Source organism: Pteropus alecto, unplaced genomic scaffold (assembly GCF_000325575.1).
Source record: "Pteropus alecto unplaced genomic scaffold, ASM32557v1 scaffold146, whole genome shotgun sequence".
NCBI classification, from domain to species: domain Eukaryota; kingdom Metazoa; phylum Chordata; class Mammalia; order Chiroptera; family Pteropodidae; genus Pteropus; species Pteropus alecto.
The window spans coordinates 21,451,332-21,475,517 of NW_006442107.1; the positions used below are offsets into that span (position 1 = coordinate 21,451,332).

General features: G+C 38.8%; 1 long non-coding RNA gene across 1 annotated transcript; it reads left to right on the plus strand.

Moving 5' to 3' along the window:
* The first annotated feature begins 1,181 nt into the window (after nucleotides 1-1,181).
* Nucleotides 1,182-9,982, plus strand: LOC112469250. The gene is made up of 3 exons (XR_003042574.1): nucleotides 1,182-1,263; nucleotides 1,525-1,569; nucleotides 9,839-9,982. It is a non-coding gene; the product is annotated as an uncharacterized LOC112469250 (long non-coding RNA).
* The last annotated feature ends 14,204 nt before the right edge of the window (nucleotides 9,983-24,186 follow it).

Consider the following 24,186-nt stretch of genomic DNA (forward strand, 5'->3'; position numbering starts at 1 on the left):
AAATACACCAGTAATTGGTATGTTAAATAGCCAAACTATAATGAGGCTCTGGCACCTATTCTTCTTCCTCTTGAGAATGAATACATGGTCACTTGGCCATTTCCTGGAGCAAGTCCTTTACCAGCTCCCCATGGTATCCCCACACTTGGCTTTAACCCCTCCTGTTTTTCTGATGTGTCCAGTCACATTTTAATGGCTAAAATGGCTTTGAAGATTCTCCCATGGAACCAATTTTCACCCGCAGCCCAGGGCAGTTCCTGCCCTTCCGCAAAAAGTTGACTTCAGTGATAAGTTTTCATACGAGTCCAGAACTCAAATATATTTTAACTGTTTTCCTGATGGCAGCGCTTTAGCATCGGCAGCAGAAGTAGATTTGTCATGGAGCTTTTCTGATGGGACAGGCTCTCCAAACTAATTGAGGCTGATGGCAAATTTTGTCAGTGAGAGATGTTGCCCACAGCTAGTCAGTCCGCTGGAATTTTTGGTGCTAGTGGCAGGGGTTCATTGAGATAAGTGTTTATGAGAATCACAGCTAATACGATTCTAGATCCTCCCAGGAAAATGGTGAGCTTATAAACCACAGGACACTGATACTGAGGCAGCTGTTTTACACTAGCCAAAAATTCATGACTCAGATTCCTTAATAAATTCTTTGGGGCAGGAGGGACAAAAGCCAGCCAACCAAACTGTTCCACTGAAATGTCAAAAACTTGAAAAATCTTAAAAAGTCCTTAAATCCTGAACAACACCAACATCAGTTTAAGTGCTTCTGTGGATTGTAATCCAACAGAAATATCATACCTGTTGGCCTTGCCCTGGGCAAACTTTTCACTGAAGTCATTCGTTTTGTTTTTTGTTATGGTTACCTAACCTCAGTCAGAATGCAGCAGGCTAGCAAAAATGTGAGGCAGAGACTTTGCCAGTTCCTACCATTTCTCCGATTTGGAAATAGAAAGGATACCACTGACTTTTCTGATGTTGGTCTTTATTTTAAAGATATAAAAAAGACGTGACGAGACACAGAAGGGGACTCAAATGTCAGCTTGAGAGAAGGACAGTATGTCTCATGACACACACACATGCATGGGATTATTAACTTGGCTGGATGCCTGGAAATATTTGCAGCACCAGTCACCCACTCCCATTTTCTCAGAGGAAAGCCTTAGACAGTGAATTTCGGTAACAGCTCCTGTTCCCAACTGGAAACTCTTCAAGACTTCCAGTTCCAGAATTGGAATATTATATTGCTTTAAGCTTTATAGGGTACACTATAATCATGTGGCTCTTTTAGATGTTTTCAATTTTAACAAATTTGGCTCAGGAACCGTCCTTACTGAGAGCTCATTTACCACAGGCAGTTTCACCCTTAACTAGTAACTCAGACCCCTGCTAAGGACTCATGAGAAAGTCAATATTCTTTGCTTTTTTGTTTCCCTGGGCAAATCCTTATATAGCCCGGTGGGTTCGTTCGTTCATTCATTCATTCATTCATTTATATTTCTAATATGTATTATGTCTTTACAGGTACCTGGCATGGTGCTGGAAAGTGAGGAGTCACTGATAAGAAAGGTATAATTCTTGTCTTCTGAACTGGAATTAGATATACAGACAAATAATTGTAAAATGGGGTAATACAGGCACAATAGAGATTTATATTAAAACTATGAGAGCACAGGGGAGGGGAAATAATCATCTGAAGAGGTCATTTGATTAGTTTGAAAGATGAGTAGCTGTTTGCCAGGAAGAGAAAAAGTAGAAAGATATTTCAAACAGACGGCGTAGTATATGTGGCAGAGACAATTTGTGCTCACTAATTGTCCACGTACTCCCCTATATTTTTTACATTTCCTATAGTTGGATTGGATCCATGTGACTGACACTTAGTGAATAAGATTGTGAGCAGAAATGATGCCTTACGTAGTATCTGAGGCACTTAAGCATTGCTATGTCTAGTCCAATTTTCTCTCCTGCTGCCACTTGCTTGGTAGTGATGTGTTGAAATGACTGAGTCAGAAGATGAAGGGAACTTGGATCCCTAAGTCACTGAATGGAGGAGAACCTCCTCTGCATCATACTTTATATGGGAGAGAAATAGGTTTTTATTATGTTAAGTTGATCTGTTGTGGTAGTTGACTTACTTACTCTGACTAATACAGTAAGTGAAAAGATTTGGAAGATAAGATACTGGCATCTTTGGAGAATATTTTACAATTCTAGCTGGGGGCTAGAATATGGAGGAAAGACTTTACAAGTAGGTTGGAACCAGATAGGGATGGAGCGATTGGATTTCATTTTTGAAGCAAGTGGCAGTCATTGGAAGTTGTGTGTGTGTGTGTGTGTGTGTGTGTTTTGTATTGATATTCTACAATTTATTAAATTATTCCCTAATGTTTGACATTTAAGATATTTTTAATTTTTATCTTTTTTTAATGAGAAGTTTCTATGCAGGTAGTCATGTAACCACAATTGAATTTTGGAGCTAAACTAGGTGGAGTGCATGGGATGAATTGGAATGAGGAGAAGCTGAGGCTAGAAATCAGTTAGAAGTTATGGCAATCTGGGCAAGAGATGGTGAGAGTCCCGGCTATGGACATATTCCTTCCATTTTTGTGCCAAATTCCTTAGGTAAAGAAGGCACATTGCCCTGCTCATTTAGACTATGGGTTGGTGATTTCCTCACTTGCTTTTGTAAATTAAGTTCAATTGAAATGGAATCATAGTTATTCATGTATGTACTGCCTATATCTGTTTTCATCCTATAACAATAAAGTTAAGTAGTTGTGACATGGACTGTATGGCTTGCAAATCCTAAATTCTTACTATCTGACCCTTTAGGAAAAAGTTCACTGATTCCTGGCTTAGACTGTACTGATAGGCACCAGTTGAACTACCATGCTTGTTCAGAGATACCTGTAACCTGGCGACTTGTGTTATGGACTAGTTTGTACCAACTAAGTTCAAATCTGCTCTTACACACCTGTTTAGCTCCCCTGGTATTGGGAAGTAAAATTCTCTCCTCTCTGCCCCTCTCACTGGTAGGTTTTCACAGAAATAGGAGATATATGTGAATGGTGTTATATCTACTATTTCTCTAGTAAAAGGGGTTAATAGCTTACAGGTGGCTACATATGTATGGCTTTTCTTTTTTCAATACTCTGTGCTCAACAGGAGGTGATTCGAGCTATAATCTTTTTAGTGACTGCCTAGCCAATTATCTACTCTGTTGTCCCAAATTTGCTATGTGTAGAGTCTAAAATTCAGACTTGATAGAATGGTGTAAAAGCCTGTTTTGGTCTCTGGTCATGTTTACATACATGCACACATAAAGATGACATACACCACATATAGTTATGCACCTAGCTTTAAAAATTTAATTATGTATCTTGGAGCTTGCTCCTTTTCAGTAAATATTGAGCTGCCTCATTTTTTGTACTGGTAGTAAAATTGATATTTTAATCTTTACTTGACTCTTTTGATTCAGAATGCAAAATGGAGAGGATGTGCAATTTAGTAGCCTTCTCAAACTCCTATTTATGATATAAAGTCTGGAAACCTCAAAACTGGAAGCTGGACATCTATTTGGAGACCTAAACATTGTGAAAGGTGATTAAGGCTGCTGGTGATGTAGTTTGGAAGAAGGCTTTGGAAAGGGTGGATCTCTAGGCTTTTCTTTATAATCTATGACATCTTTATAGCTGGTAGTCACAGGTGTGTGGCTATTTTTTTTTTTTTGAGGCACAGGCTATGGGAGCTGGGTTGCTGTTTTTGACCTTAGCAGGTGCACTAGGAACACAATAAAAGTATTTTTGGTTGTACAGGTTTTTTGGCATTGATAAGTGGAAACATCTTTGTTCTCTTTATATATTTGTCTGCAGGCCAGGACTTAGGAATACTGGAATATATAGTTCCAGCCTTTAAATTATAAAGAGATAGCTAGCATTTAATGATTGGCTGCCTCAAATCCTGTTTTAACTTGTTTCGACCTACAACCAGTTTTAGGGCCAAAGAGGAGACAGTGACAAGACCACTCTCTTGTTCTCATATAGTTAGTTCATAGGCTATTGAAGCCAATGCCATTCCTTACCTAACATGGTCTCAGATTGACTTTCCCTTGTTAATTATGTAAACTCCCATCATTGTAGATTGTAGATTGTAGGTTATAGATTTCAAAGACCCAGCCTGGAATTCAGACACAGGTAGAATTTTGTTAGTGAATTTATCAAGAGGAATGGGTCCTTACAATATAGGGATATCATTCATTTAATTTAGGTGAAAGAAAAACACAATGGAATTATTGCAATTGCATGTTTTTAATAAAAAGAAATTAAAAAGTCTATATAGGTCTCTAGGAATCAGGTTTGCTGAGACTCTCCACGAGGAACTGGGTAGGTTTAAAAGCTGAATTTCATCTAGAAGTAGGAACAGAAGCAGTAGGAGACTAAAAGAAAAATTGTCATTTTGATTAGACTCATGGAAGAAAAGAAGAATTTCCTGGGAAAAAAAAAAAGATTGAAATCAAATAACTTAAGCTAGACAATAGGAAAAGAAAAATGAGTTCCACCAGGTTATAAAGAAAAACTGGGACCTTGGATGCTGGGTAAGAGATCTGAAAGGAGGACAGAGGTTGAGATTTCGGAGGCCAGGTTTTCTAGAAGACTCTTGGTCAAATTCTTCTCTAGAAGCCTGATACCCTCTTTACTCCACCATATATTTGATGATTCAGTAATCCCCTATCTGTGGAGAAAGAAAGAAGTAATACACTGTGATAGCTATTGTTCTCAAGTTAAGTCACATCTAAATTCATGTGCAATTTCCCCAGAAGATAATTTCATATCATTACAGCATATGGATGATAGATATTGCTTGCCAAGTATTAAAAAATTGTGGTAGCTTGATGTCTGAGGTCAGTTTATAAAATCTACCTCAAATGATTGGATGGATGTCATCAGTCATTTTCAGCCCAGGAAATTTTGTAAAAAGGACCACAGCCCATCCACATGCTGCCCTGCTTTACAGCAGTGGTTTGGTTGTAGACAGCCTTCCATGACCCTGCTCTCCTCAAAGCACAAGGAGTCCAAGCTGTGTGGGGGTTTGAAAGCAATCATTTCACAAGCAAAAAACTAAAACCCATGCATAATATCTGAATGTTGAGTAGTCTGTGTAGATCAAGGACAAATTGGTGGTAACAACCCGTATATTGACTGGTGTCTAGGTCAGGCAATGGTTTAGGCCTGCAGAGACTGGTTTGTGGTCTCTAAGTCTCTTGGCGTTCTGAAATGTCTGCCTCCTGGACTATTTTAAAGAAAACATGATTCGGGCTTGTTCCAAAGATGTTGGCAAGCACCTGAAATACCAGGCTAAACTGATGGGAAAGAGAAAAGGAAATATAGCCAGTTATATTGCTTGCTGATGGTGGACCAAGAGAACTACTAGATCAGGGAGTTGAGAAGCCCCTATTGGGAGGGGCTTCTTGATGCTGTGGATAAGGAGTAAAATTAAAAGCTTGAAGACTGAGATGGCAATGCTAGAGACTTTTTGCATAGATTTGAGATAGGAAGACTAGGGAGATGAGCACTGAAAACTTTAATCAAAATTAGATGAGTTTCAGGGTAGCACATAAACTGTAGGTGGGAATTCTACCCCAGCCCCAGAGAAGTTTCCTGGGATATTTATGTAAGGCTAAGAGAGAAGGTTGGGAGGGGGAGGCACATTATTTAGGAATAAACGGTGAAATAATAGATTGTGTGTCGTCCTGGGTTAATTGTTATCTGATAAGGAGATATTTCCTGATGCAGGATTATCCAGTTTAGGGAATAAAGGTTAGACAATATTAGTGTGAGCAATGGATGCTTTTTTTCAGACTGGCCAAGAAATCCTTGACTTTATTTTTTTCATTATGTGGAAGGAACTTCAAGAGAATATGCAAGAATAGGTAAAAAAAGATAAATATCTGGGCTAGAAAGAAAAGAAGAAGCAGAATGAAAGAAGGATCTGGGATCTAGCCCTACATGTGGAAGAACAGTTATGAATTCAGCTTAAGAATTAGGTAAAGATCAGAAAGACTCAGCTTGACTGACTCCTGCAGAGTAGGACAGCAGAGGGAAATGGAACACTATGGGCCTATGCTGTTATGGATGGTAGACAAAAGTATGCTTCCATGGTGCTGAAGTAGTTAATGTTACTCTCCTCTTTGTGGTTCTCAAGGCGTTGATTGGCTTTGGAGCTCAGAGGAGTAGAAAGCCCATTTGGCCCGGAGTCAAATAGGATTTACCAATCCAATTTCACCAGTTGCAAAACTAACATTTGGATCCATTTGAGGCCTGAGTCTGTTTCTCAGTTTGCTCAGAACTCAGTGTGGAAAGTGATCAATTAGCCTAAAAAATACCCAGACTTCCTCTGTGAGAGGTTCTGTCCTATGTTCTCTACGTGCATCCTTTTATTTAAACTCCCCTAAAGCCCTGTGCAATGGATTGAAGGCTTGTGTCTCCACAAAGTTCATGTTGAAATCCTTACCCCCTAGTGTGATGGTATTAGCAGGTGGGGGCCTTTGGGAAGTTATTAGGTCATGAGGGTAGAACCCTTATGGTTGGGATTAGTGCTCTTACAAAAGAGACCCCAGGGAGTGAGGTATGAGAAATGCAATGAGAAGTTGACAGTCTGTAACCCAGAAGAGGAGTCGCACTAGAACTTGAGCATGCAGGCACTTTGATCTTGGACTTCCAGACTTCAGAACTGCAGGAAATAAATTTCTGTTGTTTATAAACCATCCAGGTACTTGGTTATAGCAGCCTGAACTGGTGAAGATACCCTATGAGGTTAGTATCACCCCCATTCTACAGATTAAGAACGTGAGACTCAGAAAGCTTCAGTAATTTGTCTACGGTTCAAGTGTTCAAATTGGAATTAGAATGTAGATTACATAACTTTACAGTTTGTAATCTTAACGTCTCCATTAAATCACTTCGCTAAAGTGTTGTTAAGCTCAGGGATCTATTATGAGATGAGACCTTCTTTATAGATGTCCTACTTTCTATTGGTTAATTTTATTCTTGTAGTGGTTTTTGGGAGGAGCCATAGGTAGAGCTGCTCACATGTGCTCCTTCTGCCCTAACCCTCCATCCTAATATGGGCTTTCTTGAAAAAAATCATCAGGAGCTACTTGGCCTGGTTGTTCCTTTCAAATTCACAGGCTCGTTAGAGTGGAAAACAAAAAACTAAAAAAAAAAATCACATTTCCATTGCTATATCCTTTTATTAGGCTGTGTTTGGCCACTGACCTTGAGACTTATGAAGTTCAGAATGTAGCAGATGAAATGACGTAACTAAGACTTCCTTATTTCCTGGCTTTGGGAGAATGATAATTGAGACAGAGCAGTTCAGGAGAGAAACTGGCTGCTACATAAGGCAGCTTGTGCTAAGAGGTATCATATGCATTAGTATTATTCCCATTTGATGCACAGAGTGGGAAGTAACTTGCCCAAAGTCACACAGCTTTGTACATGGTAGAAATGAATAAGAACCTTATTTATCTTTGAGAAATTCATGAAGTGTAGACTAACATGTAAAATAATTATAATGAAAAAGTATATTTTTGGAAATATAGATTGGAAAAACTTTTTTAAAAAAAGGTCTTTTATGTTTAATATTCATAGAGTTTGTCAACACACCTGGGCCTCTTTCTTAGACTGGAGGATAAACATCTCCTGTTTCTCCTAGGGATTTTTGGTGTTACAGGTGATGTGGTGGCTTGACTTGCCCTTTAAGTTTTAAGCTCACCACAGGATGTCTTGGCCTGGGGAATGTACCCAGCCTAGCACACCTTGGTAGTCTGGAGTAGGTAGACTGGCTGCATGCGGGGAAGGAATGGAACGGCCATTTACTGTCTCTTCTGTGCCAGGAACATCCATTACTGTGTCTGTCTGCACAGGCCAGAGATGCTGCAGCTGCTTAAATGGCTGCAGATGACTCCCATTGTCACCTCTTCTAATCTGCATAAAAGCGTGTTTCCAGCTCTACTAGTTTGCCTGGCCTGATGGGATACAAGTGGCATTTTCCCAGCTGAATTTCTTTTAAATAGTTTCCTATAGCTACCATTCTTTTTCTTGTTACTACAATGCCTTCAGAAGTCTTGATTTCTTTAGGGCAGCATATATTGAGTTTGGCCTCAGTGGTAGGCATACCCCGATAAGCTTCCGTGTCCATGGGATGGGCAAACTAGCTTCCTGTTGTATACATGTACCGGCACATTGATTGCTACGTACTCATTTGCCTACGGTGGGTCTCTGAAATTGCAAATATGGAAGTGGGATGGCAGTGTGTGGGTAGATGAGAGGTGGGTTGGTGTATGCTGTATGTGACAAGTGCCCCCATTGTGTCTGCTTTTGAATACGTAGTCCTGCAGCTAATAACACCTCTCCATTAAATTGCAGTTTTGCTCTCAATAGCTTTGCTCTATTGTCCAGGCCACTTGACCTGTCAAGCAGAGAGGAGAAGGTGTGAGGGAAAGGAAGTTTCCCTCCGTGCTCACAGGGAGAGAAGCCTGTTCACATTCTGAGGGGCCCTCAACTTTTCAGGGCTGGCTCAGCCTATCTCTAGACGTAATAGGATGCAAATAAAACAAAGCCTTGGAGTTCTGGCAGTGCAGTGTTCTCTGCCCGCCCTGTGAGTCACTGTGCCCATAGTAATGGCTTGCCTTGTAAGCCGCTATCAAGTGTGTCCGTGTTTTTCTTTTTGAGAGATGACAGTTCCCAAGTGAAAGGACACTTCAGCTCTGATAAAACTTTCCTTCTATTGTCTGAGTTTTGTGTTTGTTTTCTGGCAAAACCCACTGCTGCCTGAGCATTGTGTGCCGTGGAACATTTTCCATTTTTATACAGCGAGGCCAGCCAGGGTCTTTAGGGGGTTCTTCCTAGTATTGCCTGAAGCGAATACCACAGCTCAATAGCAATTTAATATTGTAATCAGGGAGCAAACTGTGCAGTTTTGGCACATTGTGATAATTATTAACTACATCTATTAGTGTTACGGTTCTAGTAACTAATATTTACAAAAGGCTCCCTGTAGGGAAGCCCTTGCCCAGACACAAACGTCCGAGTTATTCCTAAGTGATTGTCGGAGGTCCTCTGAGCCAATGTTTATGTTCACTGCTTAAAGATAAAGCATCAATCCTGAGAAATCAGACTTCAAAAGGGCTGCTTCATGAATAACAAATTCTCAGGGTATAAACCTATGCTGAGGTTTGAAACATTTTGTGAGTTTGGGGGAAAGTTTTCCTGGGGAAAAAAATCCAAGAGATAAATTGAGAGCTAGAGTAAGAAAGAGAAAGAGAGAGAATCAGAAGGTAAAATAAAAAAGAAACAGTATTTAATTGGCATCACTCAAGAAAAGTTTGAAACATGTTCTTCTGTACGTGGCAATAGAGTAGCCTCGGAGTGTCAGTGTTTTGATTCTCTGGGTTGCTAACTGGGTGCTGTGAGTATCGGTGGGTGGCTTTTAAGGGTGGGATGCAGTTGCATGTTACTACCTCCACCCTTTAGCACAGAGATTCAACGAAATCAGCTGTCCAGGGTCAGATGGAGCTGATAAAGGCAGAAGCATTTTCTAAGCCCCACAGTACTGCTGTTGTTCAAATGAGGTTCCTGGACAACATCAAGGCCTCATTACTGTCAGTTACAAAATAACATCATATGTATTTTCCCTGAATAGCCTTCAGTAGATGTGTTTAGTGAAGAGAGTTTATTGCTAAGTAGTACTCTGGGTGAAAGCTAAAGAATTTTATGAACTAAAGAGAATCATTCATTCACAGTTTTGTTCACTTCTTCATTATTTATTGTTTTAGGTACTGAGGGCAAAGCAATGAAAAGACAGACAATTCCTTGACCTCATGAAGCTTCCACTGCCCTGGGAGAAGACTCAAAATTAGTAAATGAATGAATGAATAAATATAAAATAATTACAGAGCGATAACTACTATAAAAGAATAAAGCAGCATTGTAAAGGGACTACGAGCTGGTCATGGAAGTCCTCTCTGAGTAGATGACATTTGATCAGAAACCTGAAACGAGGATAAGAATAACCATGCCCTTCATTGGAAACTGATTCTTGAAAATCATCAGTTCATTATCCCGTTATCCCACGGTGTTGGGTTTTTAATCTGGTGTCTGTGGAACTCTTGGGCAATATTTCTCAAATGTGTTTTAAGGACCACCTGTATCAGAATAACCTTAGTTTTTTTGTATAAAATGTAAATTCCTGGACTTCATTTCAGACCTACTTAGAATTTCTGGGGTGGGGCCTTGGAATATGCATTTTAAAGCACCACAATGGGATTGATGAACCCCCTCTAACCATATGCAAAATATTATGCATGCATGCCTATGTATCAGACCACACAGGGGTCTCTGTTCTTACCCCTGCCCCCCCACCACAAAAAGAGCAGAAGAAGACCTTAGAGCATTTCCTATGCCTCGTTCCATTCTCAGAGAGCAAGAATTTGGATATAGGTCAAGAACAACATAGATTCTCCAAGAACACATAGTTATTTGTTATAGTAGAGGCGCCGATTTTACGGGATGAGAAAAGTTATCCAAAATTCTCTTTTCAGTATCACATAGAGTTGGATCAAGAGGAGCCAGAAAGATCAATGTGAAAGTTGTATGGAGGTCAGAAGTAATGGGTTAAAGGCTAATCTTAAGTCTGGACCTTAGGAGAAGAAAAATGTTCTCTTCCTTTCTGAGTGGCTGGATGGTAAGTTAGGTATTGGGATGCTTCTGCTGAGGAAGTACCTTCTCTTTTTCTGGTAAGACCAAGCAAGACCAAGTGGGGTCCAGAGGTGGAAAAGCATGGGATGAATAGCTGGGACTGGCTTCAGTCTTGACTACAGTTGGAATATACATGGAAGACAGGTCATCATTCCCCATCTCTAATCCCTTGGCAATCACTGGTAATCAATCATAGAAGTTTTCTGCCTTGTAATCAATCTAAATAGATGTTCCAGGCATTCATTAACAATAAATTGTTATTAACATGAAACTTGTTGTCACTTTAGGATCTTCAGGAGAAATGCAATAGGGGTCTTTGAGAGTAGGTCATAAGCCTGTTTCAGTCTTCATTCATTAATTCAATAAGTATTTATTGAGATTTACTATGTGCCAGGTATTGTACTAGGTGCTGGAAATACGGTAGCGAATAAAATAAACAAAATCCGTGGTCTCTTGCAGTTTTTGTTCTCATAGGATGAGAGAGACAATAAACAAAAAAAGAAGTAAATATATATATTCTTTGACTTATAATGGGGTTACATCCTGGTAAACCCATTGTAAATTGAAAATATCTTAGCTGAAAATGCATTTAATACACTTAACCTACCAAACATCATCTAACATAACGCTTATTTTTATAATAAAGTATTGAATATCTTGTGTAGTTTATTAAATACTGTACTTAAAGTGAAAAACAATGTTTGTGTGGGTACTCGCCATTCATGTACACAGCTGAAAGCACATTGGGCCCAAAGAATGTTTGAAGCATTGAACTAAAATTAATTGCATCATGTGAGAACACCGTACCACATGAGAGTATCAGTAGCCTGGGAAAATATCAAAGTTCAAAATTTGAAGTACAATATCTACTGAATGTGTATTGCTTTTGTACCTCCATGAAGTCAAAAGATGATAAGTTGAACCATCATAAATCAGAGACTATATATACATTTAGGCAGTAATAAGTACTATTGAGAAAAATAAAGCAGAGCAGATGGGATGAAGGGTACTAGGTTATTTTTTTAGAGACAGCATCAAAGAGGTAGACAGCTGAATGAAGGGCAGCTTAATGAGGATGCAGAGTTTCAAGATGATCATCACTTCATCTTTAGGAATACGTAAATCATGGGAGTGGTGAGATAAGCTTCTAAATTCAAGATGCTGTGATTTACTGAATCTGGACTAGCCAAGAGTCATCCTTAATTATACAATAATGGTGAGTATTTGAGTGCTTGCTATGTGCCTGCCATTGTTCTGTGTTTAACATGTGTTAAGCACTTAGACATATTTAATTATCACAACAATACTTTGAGATAGATTATTATTTGGCTGCACTTTAGAGGTAAGAAGAGTGAGGCACAGAGAGGTTAAGCAACTTGCTCAAAATTACATACTAGTAAATGGCAGAATTGGGTTTCAAACCCAGGTAGTCTGACTCCAGAACTCTGTTCTCTTGACTCCCAGCTTTACTGTGTAATATGATAATACCTTGGAGTTTTAATCTTTATGTTTTTATTTTTGTATTTCATGATCTATGACATCCTCTGGTTTATAGCCACATTTTCTTGAGGAGATTTAGGATGGCAACTTCAAAAGACAGCCTCAAAGCTCAGTCTCTTTGAATTTCAAAACATGGCAGAAAGAAACAAATGTAGATACTTGTGTTCTGGAGTTTGGAAAATTCAGAGGAAGGTCTGGAATTCCAAGAGCTACTAAATTTCTGCAATCATGGAAAGTGGATTCTCAATAAATTAAAAAAGATCTCATTTCATTGTTTCTTTTTGTGTTTGCTTTTTTATTGGGTGCCATTAGATTGTCGGTGGGGCCGTGAGCTACAGGCATTGCTTGTCCTATTCTCATTGGAGTAGCTCTACTGTTAAGCACAGGTCCTATTATCTCGTAGGCATTAAATAATATTTGTTGAATCAATGAAAGCTGATCCCAATATTGCAGCAGAAAATATTATAACATACTTCTAAAAATTTAAAATTTTCTTCACTAGATGTTGTTTTACTAGATTGTTATAAACCTTGTTTCCTTTTGGAAAATTATTAACTGCACGAAAATGAGTAGCATTTATGAATACCAGCAGTAGTCAGTTTGAAATTGTAATAGTACAAAATATTTTATTTATATTATCAACAAAACTATAAAATATCTAAGAATTGATATGAATAATATGCATAATCCCTTTTGGAAGAATCTTACAAACCATCAAAGCACACGAATAAAGACTGAATAGAATGAAAGACAAATTTAGATAATAAGATGCAGAAGGCTGTCAAAAATAAAACCATCTCAACAATACCAAATATTGATAAAAGAATAGGAACTTGCATATACAACTTGTGAGAAAGTAAAGCAGTATAACCACTTTGGAGGGCAATTGGCAATATTGTAATAGTGATAAATTAGAAATAAATTAAATGTCCATTAATGAATAGAGAAATGGATAAATAAGCTCTGGCTGTATTTATACAATGGATTAAAACCACATAGCAATTAAAAATGAATGAACTATGTCTATATGTATCAATTAATTATCTGTCAAAATATAATGTTCAGTGAAAAAAATCAAGTTATGTGGAGATACATACAATACAATGACATTTATGTAAGCTAAAACATACAACACATTCTTTATGATCAGATATAGTGGAAAAAGATTACGTAAAAAATGGCAGACTGGTTTTCTCTGAGGTGGACGTAAAGGAAATGAGACCGGGGGAGGAACAGAGGGACTTAGACTATCAGGTTTGTTTCTTGTATGTATCCAGAAATGTGAACTTTTAAGAATATTAGGCGATAGATAGATGTGTAGTTGTTATATATTTCTTTTTATTAAATAACTTCACACAACATTTTCAAATTAAAACACGCACACACACACAGATATCTAACCCACTGTAATTCTTTATAATTTAAAAATAATAAATTTTGTCAGTTTTCTTTTTGGGTAGCACATTATGGCATTTTGGATTAAGGTCCTTTGGCAAGGTCTCCTCAAAATGAAATAACAATTTACATAAATATATAAAATAGCAGGACTGATCGGCAAAGTTAAAATAAAAATTATGTACTCAAGAAAGGTAATAGAAAATATGAAAATATATTTTACAAGTAATTCATTAGTCCAAAAATGACATTCAGAGAAAATTTTACTTTGTTATTGACAGAGAACTATCTCCTGTACGATCTCAAAAGGCAAAACTCAGGTCAATGTGAAAAGACTGTAGGAAGAGAGATTTTTCATCAATATATAAAAAAAATCTTCTCAATAGCTATTGTTTTAATAGCACCAGAATGTGTCTTTTATTTATGCCACAGTCCAACGCAGATTGGGTAACTCTTCCAGGAAGGACTCCTGAGTGGTTATTCAGATGTTCAATATCCTTTCCTCTTATTTTGCTACCTCATCAACATGCTATGCCCATGATTGTCAGCAAAGGGGAAGAGAAAGCACAAGGGTCATGCAGAGAGTTTTGTATACAGGCCAAAAACTTACAGCCACTATAGTTGCTATCATCCGATCGGCCCAATCCTAATCCCATGACTGCAGGTTAAATGTCAGGGAGGATGGGAAATGCAATCTTCTAGTATGGCCAAGAAGAGAAAAAGGAAACGAGATTTGAACACATGGAATGCCAAAATGATGCTAAAGCAGAAGAGGGTGAAAAGGTAGAGATTTTTATTTTATTTATTTTATTTTTACAAGATCCTCTTTATTCTCCCTCAGGGAGAAGATAATATCAACTATAAATTGCTTCCTAGAATAAGTTCCAGTTGTAATAGGAGTACAGAAAGCCAAAGGGATGACATAGTTAGAAAACTTAGAAAAACCTAATATGTTCAAGTCAGCAGGACCTGATGGCTTGCCCTGTAGGATATTGAATGAATTTTCAACTTTCATCTTAGGATTATTAGCCAGTACTTTCCCCAAATCACAGAGGATTGGAAAAGCCCCCAAGGATAAAAACGGGTAAATGAGGTGCCCATTTCCAAGAGAAAAGCAGGATGACCTGAAAATTTCAGACCTGTATGCTCAACATCAATATCTTGGAAGATCTTGGAATAAATCATCAAATAATCAATTGCATAACACCTGAAAGAACATAAAATACTAAGTATCTATCAGTAAAGTTTTGTAAAGATCAAATAGTGCCAGGCCAATTTAATTCCCTCCCATAATAATGAGAGGCTACATGCACCAGGGGAATTAATAGATGATATCTACCTCAATTTTAGTAAAGATTTTGATTTTTTAAACCAGATATTGTCTTTGACGTGTTAGAAAAGTATGTCCCTATTTACACTTTTGCTAGAAGTAGGAAGGCTTCAGCCCAAGGGGAATTATCAATGGCCCAGTATCAACCCAGGGGGATATATTGAGTGCTGTCCTGGAGGTACTGGGGCCAGTATCTATCCTACTCAATAACTGTATTGATGGCCTGGATGAAGGAATTAAGACCATGCTCATTAAATTTGCAGCTGGCACTAAATTAGGTGGAGTTGTTATTGCTCTGCAAGACGAATAAAATTCAAAATGGCCTTGACTTGTCGAGAAAATGACCCTACAAAATTGGGATAAATTTCAATGGGGACAAGTGTAAAGCGGCACAGGTACACCACAGCCCTAGAGCAGTGACTTGGGCATACTTGGTGATCAGCAAATATCTGCAGTACCTTCCTTGTAGGGTTGTTGTGAGGATCAAAGTGGGATAATGATGCGGAAGTGTTCTGTAAATCACAAAGTGCTCTATAAATGGCCAAGGTTTGCATCAATGCAAGGAAAGTTATTATTAAAGGCAAGTAAATATGTCCTATGAGGCAATGTTAAAGAAATTGGAGTGTTTAATCAAGAGAAGAGAAGAATAAGGGATGATTTCATGTGTAACCATTTCATAAAGTTTTTAACAAAAAAAGATGATTATCTCTTCTCTATTTGTGTCAAGGAAAAACAGGCTTGAATGACACAAAATGGATTTCTGTTAGGTGTGAGGAAGAACTTCTTACCTACAGTGGGTCCATCTACAGGAGGCATCCACACTTCCCTTGCCTCACAGATGTTACATTTATTCAACCACGGCCTTTCTAGTTCACTGTGACTCCCTAAGAGTAGGGACTCTTTAGGTTCCTGTTCTATCCCTAGTGTCTAGAACAGGACTTGACATATAGTATAAGCACAATAAATATTTATTGAATGAGTGAATGTCAGGGGCATAAAATACTGACTCAGAACTTGGAAATTCATTATTCTCAGAGATATTAAAAACAGGGGTGATTTATCCTAGGAGACAAAACGATCTTTCCAACATTGATTTTAAAATTTTATGTATTTTAAAAAAGTGAAAATATTCAAGATATAATTTCACTCTAGTCTCAGTTTTTTGTTCAGTAAGTGTTGATGGATGAGATTATTGGTGAGAGGGGAACGGAAGCAAAATCTTATTTACTTCAGTCCGATCCTCACCTCTTACCTAGCCACAGAACCCTTACAAAGAAAAAAGGAAAAGGTGAGAGGGTGCTTCTCTTCAAGTCTTCTGCTCACATTGTATCCATTTCCTGCTCCTCAGCTGTTCATTAGCACACTTGCTTTCCTAGAATCTCTGATCCAGGGCACGAAAACCGTAATCTGTGGCTTGACGCTGGGACATCCCCTCTCAACTCTGCCCTGAGGCTTGGGCAAGGTTGGTCCTTGCCCCCATTGCTGGAGTATTTATTCTTGAAAGTCCCAGTTGAGATTCTTGACTAATTTTTCCCCACCAAAGTCTATTTTTTAAATGGATTATTACAGAATTATGATATATCTTGTTTAAGGGGTATGAATTATTTAGTTTTTAAGTAAAGTCATAAATTTTATACAGTGTTCTAGAAGTATGCACAGAGGGGTCATTCTTAGGGGCAGTCAACCCAGATGGCTTCCTTGCAGCATATGACATTACTGTCAGTAACTTGGAGCTGGTGGTGTCCACTCCCCTTGTCGGCTGATGGTAAGAGCAAGAACTGACTATGTATTGAACCACATAATCAAAGGCAGAGGTTCTTAATTTGGGGCCCATGCTTTGGTCTCTGATAGGTCAGTATATGCTTTTTCCTGTGGAAAAGGTCCATTGGTTAGGAAAGACTGTCCTTGGATTTTAGGAGAAAGTCAAGAGAGTTGGATTATTCCTATCAAAATTGAAAGGATAGCAGAGAAAATGCTTTGGTACAATTTGTGGTATAGGGAGCAGCTACACAGGTGGCTGTTCAAACATGGGAGTCGGATGGGTAGTCTCGTCATCTGAGAAGTCCCTCTGTTGGAGGCAGAATGCCAGCCAGCAGTAGAAATGTAGGCTAGTCTCAGGAGGATGGATGTCGACAAAAAGGTGGGGAGAATGGACCTCAATCCTACCCCAGAGGTATGTGTAAAATTATTTTATTTTCCAAAATGATATTTTTCTATTAGAACCCCCATCCCACTGGACTAATAGGAAACAATCTCAATTATTTCAAAGTCTCCCTACCACTCAGTCTTCTTCCATCTAGAGCCATGACAAGCTTCTAGAGGGCTGACACAATTTCAAGGCATAGAGAGACCCTGTGGAGGTTGATCATATGTCTTTATAAGTCATTAATAAAATGCCTATTGTCTAGCCTATGTCTGGACAATTAGGCAAGACAACTGGTCAGAAGCATGAGGCTTACAGATTGTACCCATGTGAGGTAGGCATGGAGTCTTGATGGGAGAGCTGTAACCCAGATGAATCTGACACCAAGGATTTTTTGAGTATCTAAGAACTGAGTCTGATTAATAAAAAGTAAAGGAATTTAGGGAGAATGTGTGAAATCAGTCAAGAATGGGCCTGTGGCTACTCCAAGGTGATGCTGTAGCAGCAAGATATACAGAGATAAATGATATAGCTTTGGCCTTACACAGAACTAGCTCAGGAATTGGGGTGGAACTGAGTCTGGAAATGAGGGATATTCTAAGCATTCCTGTGAAGGGCTGAGGGAGGCTGAGGTCAGAAACATGATCACAAACACTAAGAAGAGCCTGTATAAGCCAGACAAGCTTGGTCATCATCAAATGAGTCGGTATTTACTTTGAACTGCTATGCCTCCATTTAAGAAAAATGTTATGTCAACCTGCCTCTAACTTCAGTTCTCACTTTCTTACAGCCATGGGATAGAAATATTTCACTTTGCAACCTTTTAAAATAACCTTTTAAACTGCAAGTTTTCTGTCTAAAGTAGGGAGGCTTTTTGACAGTAAATACTTTGGGGCCAACTGGCACTACCAACAGTGGCAAAAGGTAGAGCAAAAATAGCAAAAACATTCAGCGTTATGATGATGTCTGTAGTGAACCTTGAGCTCCTTGGATGCTCCATTAGTACTGATTATTGCTACCTTCATTATTATTATATTAAGAAAATAAAAATAAGCTGAATGAAAATGAGGTCTTTACTCAAGTCACCTGTGACTTAAAGAACATAGGGGATCAGACATTGGGGAAGTTTCACAATACCCAGGGTAAAACTAAGGCAGGTAAAAATAAGCAATTTGTTCCAAGTCCAATCATGGCTCAGTTGTGGAGAAGAGACCAAGGTCAGCATTTCCAGTCTTCACTTCCTCCTCACATTAAGTATTTAGGTGTCATTATTCCTCCTTCCCCCCAATCTAATAATGTATAATAGTTACCAAATATGTATTTTCTTTTTTCTTTATTTACTTTTTTCCCCTTGTTCCTTTTCTCTCAAACAAATACAGTTCCTATTAGAATAATATTTATATTTTTAGCCTCACTTTGCAGTTGGGGAGATGGCGACTGAGAGCTTTGGCAATGCCCTTGTCTGAAACAAGATAAGGGGCAAATGTTCCTGGGATTTACTTTCATTCTTAGATGCTCTGAATATGTAATATTCAGAGCAATGTCTTCTGGAAAGTGTCTCTCTTGGAGGCTTCTGAATTTAAAATGAATGCTTCTCTACTTTAAAAAAATGATTTTAAAATCCCCTTTCAACCAGTAAGTATCCCAAATGAAATTTCATTTCCATTTAAATAAACTAGGGTTGGACGTTTCAGGGTGGATCTGAACACGGGAGGCCTGGACACATGAGGTTAGCTGGGGAAATATGTATTAGGAGGGCAAGGGAGATGAAAGGGGAACTTCATATCCTAATGGTAAATTTGACTTAGCATTAAATGGTAAAAATGACTTGCTGTCATATATTCCTGTTCCAAGTTTATCTCTCCATTCTCACCAGAGCAATTTCTGAAGGAATTTAGTTTTATCCCAACTGCTATTAGTCTTGATTTTTCTGTAACAATAATAGCACCAACAACAGAAACTAAACTTACTACTGTTTTCTGAGGCACAGAAAAATCCAAGTTTCCTAATTTAAAAAGCTAATTTCCCTGAAGTCGTATAACGAGTGTGAGAGACAAAATTCAAACCCAGGTGGTTGGCTGCAGGGTCTTTAATCTCTCTTTAGAACAGCTATTCCATTGTTACTTTGGGACTCACCTAGTCTCCTCCTTCTTCTCCACACCCAATTTATGCTTAAGTCCTGTTGATTTTTCCTTCACAGCATTTTCTCACATATCCCTTCTTTTCTATTGGAACTGCTGTTAAGATAAAGTCTCTATGAATTTCCGCTGCCTTCTCTAATCCAGGGAGCATATTGATGTTTTCCAAGACATTGCTCCCAATACATCCTGCCTCTGAGCCCAGATCATAAATGGTTCCCATCCCCACATTATAGAGGAACATCTCTTTCCTGTTATCACTAACCTTCATCATATACCACCAACCCAACTTTCTCACTGCGCCTCCCATTGCCCCTGCATGCAGCCACTGCTTCAGAGAATCTAGGAATGCATTGAACCCACCTTATGCATTCCTGTCTGTGCCCTTGCCTCACCTGCCCGGCAATCTATTCTCCTTCTCATTACCATTGTAAGTTTATTAGTTCTTCGAAGCGAAGCTTAAGTCTCAACTTCTCTTTAAACTTTCCTTCTCTCAACTGCTTTAGCACTTATTTATCAAAGTTGTATTTTTCTTAAAATCTTCTTTCAACTATTAAAACTTGGGGACTTAAATGAAAGGAAATGCTTATATGTGAAAAGCTCCCTTTTCAGATGTTTTCTCCCTCTGTCTGGAAAAGACAGATGTCAGTGTCATAATAATATTAAAGATTCAGACAGTGATCATATATTGATTCAAAAGATTTCGTGAGTCAAAAGATAACTTTGTAACGATAAACAGGAGTGACACAACTGGATGGACCCACCTGAAAAAGATTGTTCTGATTTATTAAATTTTTCCTACTAAGAGAAGGCAGTTGAGCAAAGAGTAACTAGTCATTCTATCTTCTGTCTACGTTCTAAAAAGAAATCAGCCAATGTGAGAAAAATTCCTTTGTTTCTGAGGCAGTTAGTGGGAAGCCAGTTCTTCTCTGATGGCCAGACTGAGACTGGGGGACATGTTTTAAATTCTGAGTCCAGGTTACAGGCAGGGACTGTTGTAGTTTACATTTCCTCTGCTGTCAAAATGATACCCTGGGACCTAACTTTATTGTCTAGCATCCCCTGGGAAGTGGGAGATGGGAATCTTTGAAGCTGAACTTTATCCATAGTTTTTGTCATGTTAGTTATCCTTTTAAAAGGATGTGAGTAATCTCTGGCTCTAGATCTCACTTTTTGTTGTGGTACAATTTTAAACATTTTAAACATTTTATTTTAAACATTTGTACATCTACTACAATTTTAGCACAGTGCTTTGTTTGTTTGCATGCAATCTGTTGAGTACCTATTGCAATCCAACATGATATTCATGTTTGGAGAAAACTTGCTTAATTTTAGACACTATTCTGGAGTGCTTAACACATCTTGAGAAACACAGCTTCCATAATGGTTTTTGTTTTGGCGCTGTGTGAATAAGAGCACAGAAAGCCACCTTCATCAATATTCACACGAGAGTGGCAATTCTTACAATTAATAAAGCTGCATCATTGAGTATTCACTGAAATGCTCATATTATGAAAAGAAATATAGAATTCATAAAGATGCCCAGGTAAATGTGGCAGTGAACCAAAAATTCACATAAGAAGTGTGGTGAAAGATGCCATAGGAAAGGAGTCTTGACTCTGCAAGCATGGTAGGGAGCAGCTCAGTTGACTTGGGACAGTTTTGAAAGGTATATAACTTTATGGGTACAGGTATGACTGAAATAAAGGCTGTATATTGGAAGGAAATCCAGTGTGCTCTGTGTGGGGCTATTTTAATTAAGCCGACTGAGTAATTGGGAATGAGAAGCATCCAGAGGTGAGCTCTAGGGCCTGGGGCCTCCATGAGGCTGGCTCATTTGCAGTGGGCCTTGGCTTTCCACCACAATGTCCGCTGACCTCAAAATGTATTTAAGAATTGATAGTTTTATTCTTACAAAGTATTTTGAAATTTTGAGCGCAAATTTTCTTGAAATATGTCTGCAGAGCTGAGGTGAATTTACGTATTTATCAGTTCTAGCCAATAGACTACTAGTGTGAGTTTGCTCATTACTCTTTAATTAATTAGTTAATTTATTATTTCATTTAATATGTATAAAATATGTGTTGAATTCTGAGGCTATAAAAGATGAATAATGTCAGGCTTCCTTCAAGAATTTTATTACCCAGAAGAGGAAGAGACAGTCATTTAAAGAAATGCACTTAAATGTTATTAGATGCTGATAAAAACAGGTATGGGATTCTGGGTGTCAATGAAAGAAAGACACAGAGAGAGACAGAGACAGAGACAGAGAGAGAGAGAGAGAGAGAGAGAGAGAGAGAGAGAGAGAGAGAGAGAGAGAGAGAGAGAGGGAGAGAGAGAGAGAGAGAGAGAGAGAGAGAGAGAAAGAGAGAATGAATGAGAGAGGGAGAGGGAGAGAGGGAGAGACAGGTCAGGCATGTGAAGACACAACAAGAAAGCTCCATTTACAAGCCAGAGAGTCCTCATTAGAAACTGAATTGGCTGACACCTTGATTTGGGACTTTCAGCTTCTATAACAGTGAGAAAATAAATTTTTGTTGTTTAAGCCACCCTGGCTATGGTATTTTGTTATGGGTGTCTGAGCAGACTAATACACTAGTTATAAGCCAGAAATCTGCCGGCCCTGTGGGAGCAGAGTAAAGCCATGGAACATATTCAAGATAACCATGACCAGTAAAGGCTGACAGCTGTGCTGGAGGAACTTCTAAACAATTCCTGTGGGGCAGGATTTCCCCAAGCATGGCTGGCTTGAAGCTGGGAGGTGGAAAAGACTGAGAACACCTGGCTGGAGTAGGAGCCAGAAGGTGCCTTCTGATGGTGCTACCGGCTTTAAGGAGGTACCATGAGGCCACATAAGAATGTTCATCAGGAATGTCTGACATCATTGGGGCAAATGAGGTCAGTAAGTATATTTACACTCTCCCCTCCAAATTAGGGTTTGTGGTCTGGCAATGACTTTTTCTTCTTGTGCTTTACACCATGTGGAAAACACAGCAACGTGCACAGCGCACTATCCCCACGTGGAAGGCGTGACAGTACTGCCTTTGTCGCAGGTGGTCTCACTATTAGTCAGCCGAGCACCCACTTGAAGACCTAAGATGTCCTGTGTTTAAGATTTAAATAACATATTCCAACCATGTTGGAGCTGTCAAGGGGAGTTAGAGATTGGGTAGATTCTTTGCTCTGTTCTTCTGCCTTTGCCTCCAACCATTTGCTTCGTTGGAGTAGGCTCCAGTCAAGCTCTCCGGGAGGCCTCTCATATGTCTCCCACCTCCTCTTTGGTTGATCACCCCCAGGGTCTCACTTCTTGTGCTGGTGGTCAGTTCTCCCTCTCTTTCTGGCTCTGTGCTACTTCTTAGGAGGCTGAGGGTGGAGTGGGAGGACAAGGGAGGGAGAAAAATGCCTTCACAGAGTTAGGATGAGATATTTGCCAAATAATTAATTTTTTTTCTGGACCTAGGTTAACAATCCTGTGGGAGAATTATGCTGAAATGGGTCTCTCTCTCTTTCTGTCATTTTAGTTCAGTATGTGTAAATCCTAGGAGGAGGAATGGAGAAGGAAATAAATACACTATTTCTCAAGAATAATATAATACTAATATTTGAGTATATTCAATGCTCTAAGCACTTTTCATGAATTCAGTATTCTCAGTAATCCCATTATGTAGGCACCATTATTATCTCCATTTTATCAATGGGGGAACTGAGGCTCAGAGAGGAAAAATAACTTATCCATGTTCTTATAGCTAGTAAGTGGCAGAGCAGGGTTTCAAATTTAGGTCAGTCTGATTCCAGAGCCCACCTTCCCAAGTATGACACAATGTCTCTTAGCAAAGTTACAGAATTAAATTGTGCATGGTAATACACTTAATAAAATGTATTTACTGATATTAAAAAATGTCTGAGAAAAGTGAGCATGAGTGGGTGCCAGTGAGAGAAGACATATGTACTTGAGTGAGAGGTAGGTAAATGACAATACCAATATGTGACAGTACCAAGGCTTAGTAGAAAGGGAGCTTTACTGTGGTGTGAAGGTCCATGACCCTATTTCCTGCACTGCTGGCCGTGGTTCCTAAGCTTATTTCCTTTTCTTATACCACCTAGCAACTCTTTTCCCACAGTTGCTCCTTCAGTTAAACTCCCCAATATAATCTAGTCTTCCACATAATTTAGGAACTTTTTTGGTGTTGCATAATTTGCTGGGTTTGTAATCTGATAGGTTTCTGAGGGAAATTTCTTATAAGTGGACACTTGGAGACTTAATAATTTTTTCCTCACCTAGTGCTGGCTCCCCATGTCCACAAATTTTGGACTACTTGATTCTTTAACCTAAATATCTAGTTGTCCTGTTTTCATTGCTATGCTAGAAATAGTTCACAGATGTCACAAGTTCTTTTGATATATGGTAGAATGTCATTCTCTCCACTATTTTTTTTTCTTTCTATGACCTTATATAGAAAAAATTTGTTTTGATATTTTGGTCTTACTGAGGATATACCAGACTTAGCATTTGTCACAAGCAGAAGAACCAGAAGGTTTGAGATATTTATCTACAAACATAATTTTTCAGTTACTTATTTCTATACAACAAACCAACCCCAAACTTATTGGCTTAAAACCAATACCGTCTCATCTCTCCAAGGTTTAGGATCGACCGGGCTCATCTGAAGGGTTCTTGCTTGGATGTGTCATGTGATTGAAATTAGACACTGTTAAGCTTGAATCATTTAAAGATGAATTTACAAATAACCATACCCAAATGGCTACTTTGTTGCCAAGTTTGCCACCTCAGTTTGGAGGGCTGGTGTAGCTGAGGGCTGACCAGGCATCTTTTTCTCTTTGCATGAGACCTCTCCTTAGCATGGTCCTCTCAGGGTAGTTTAACTTGTTACACAATGGACGGCTTCTCCCAGAGCAAAA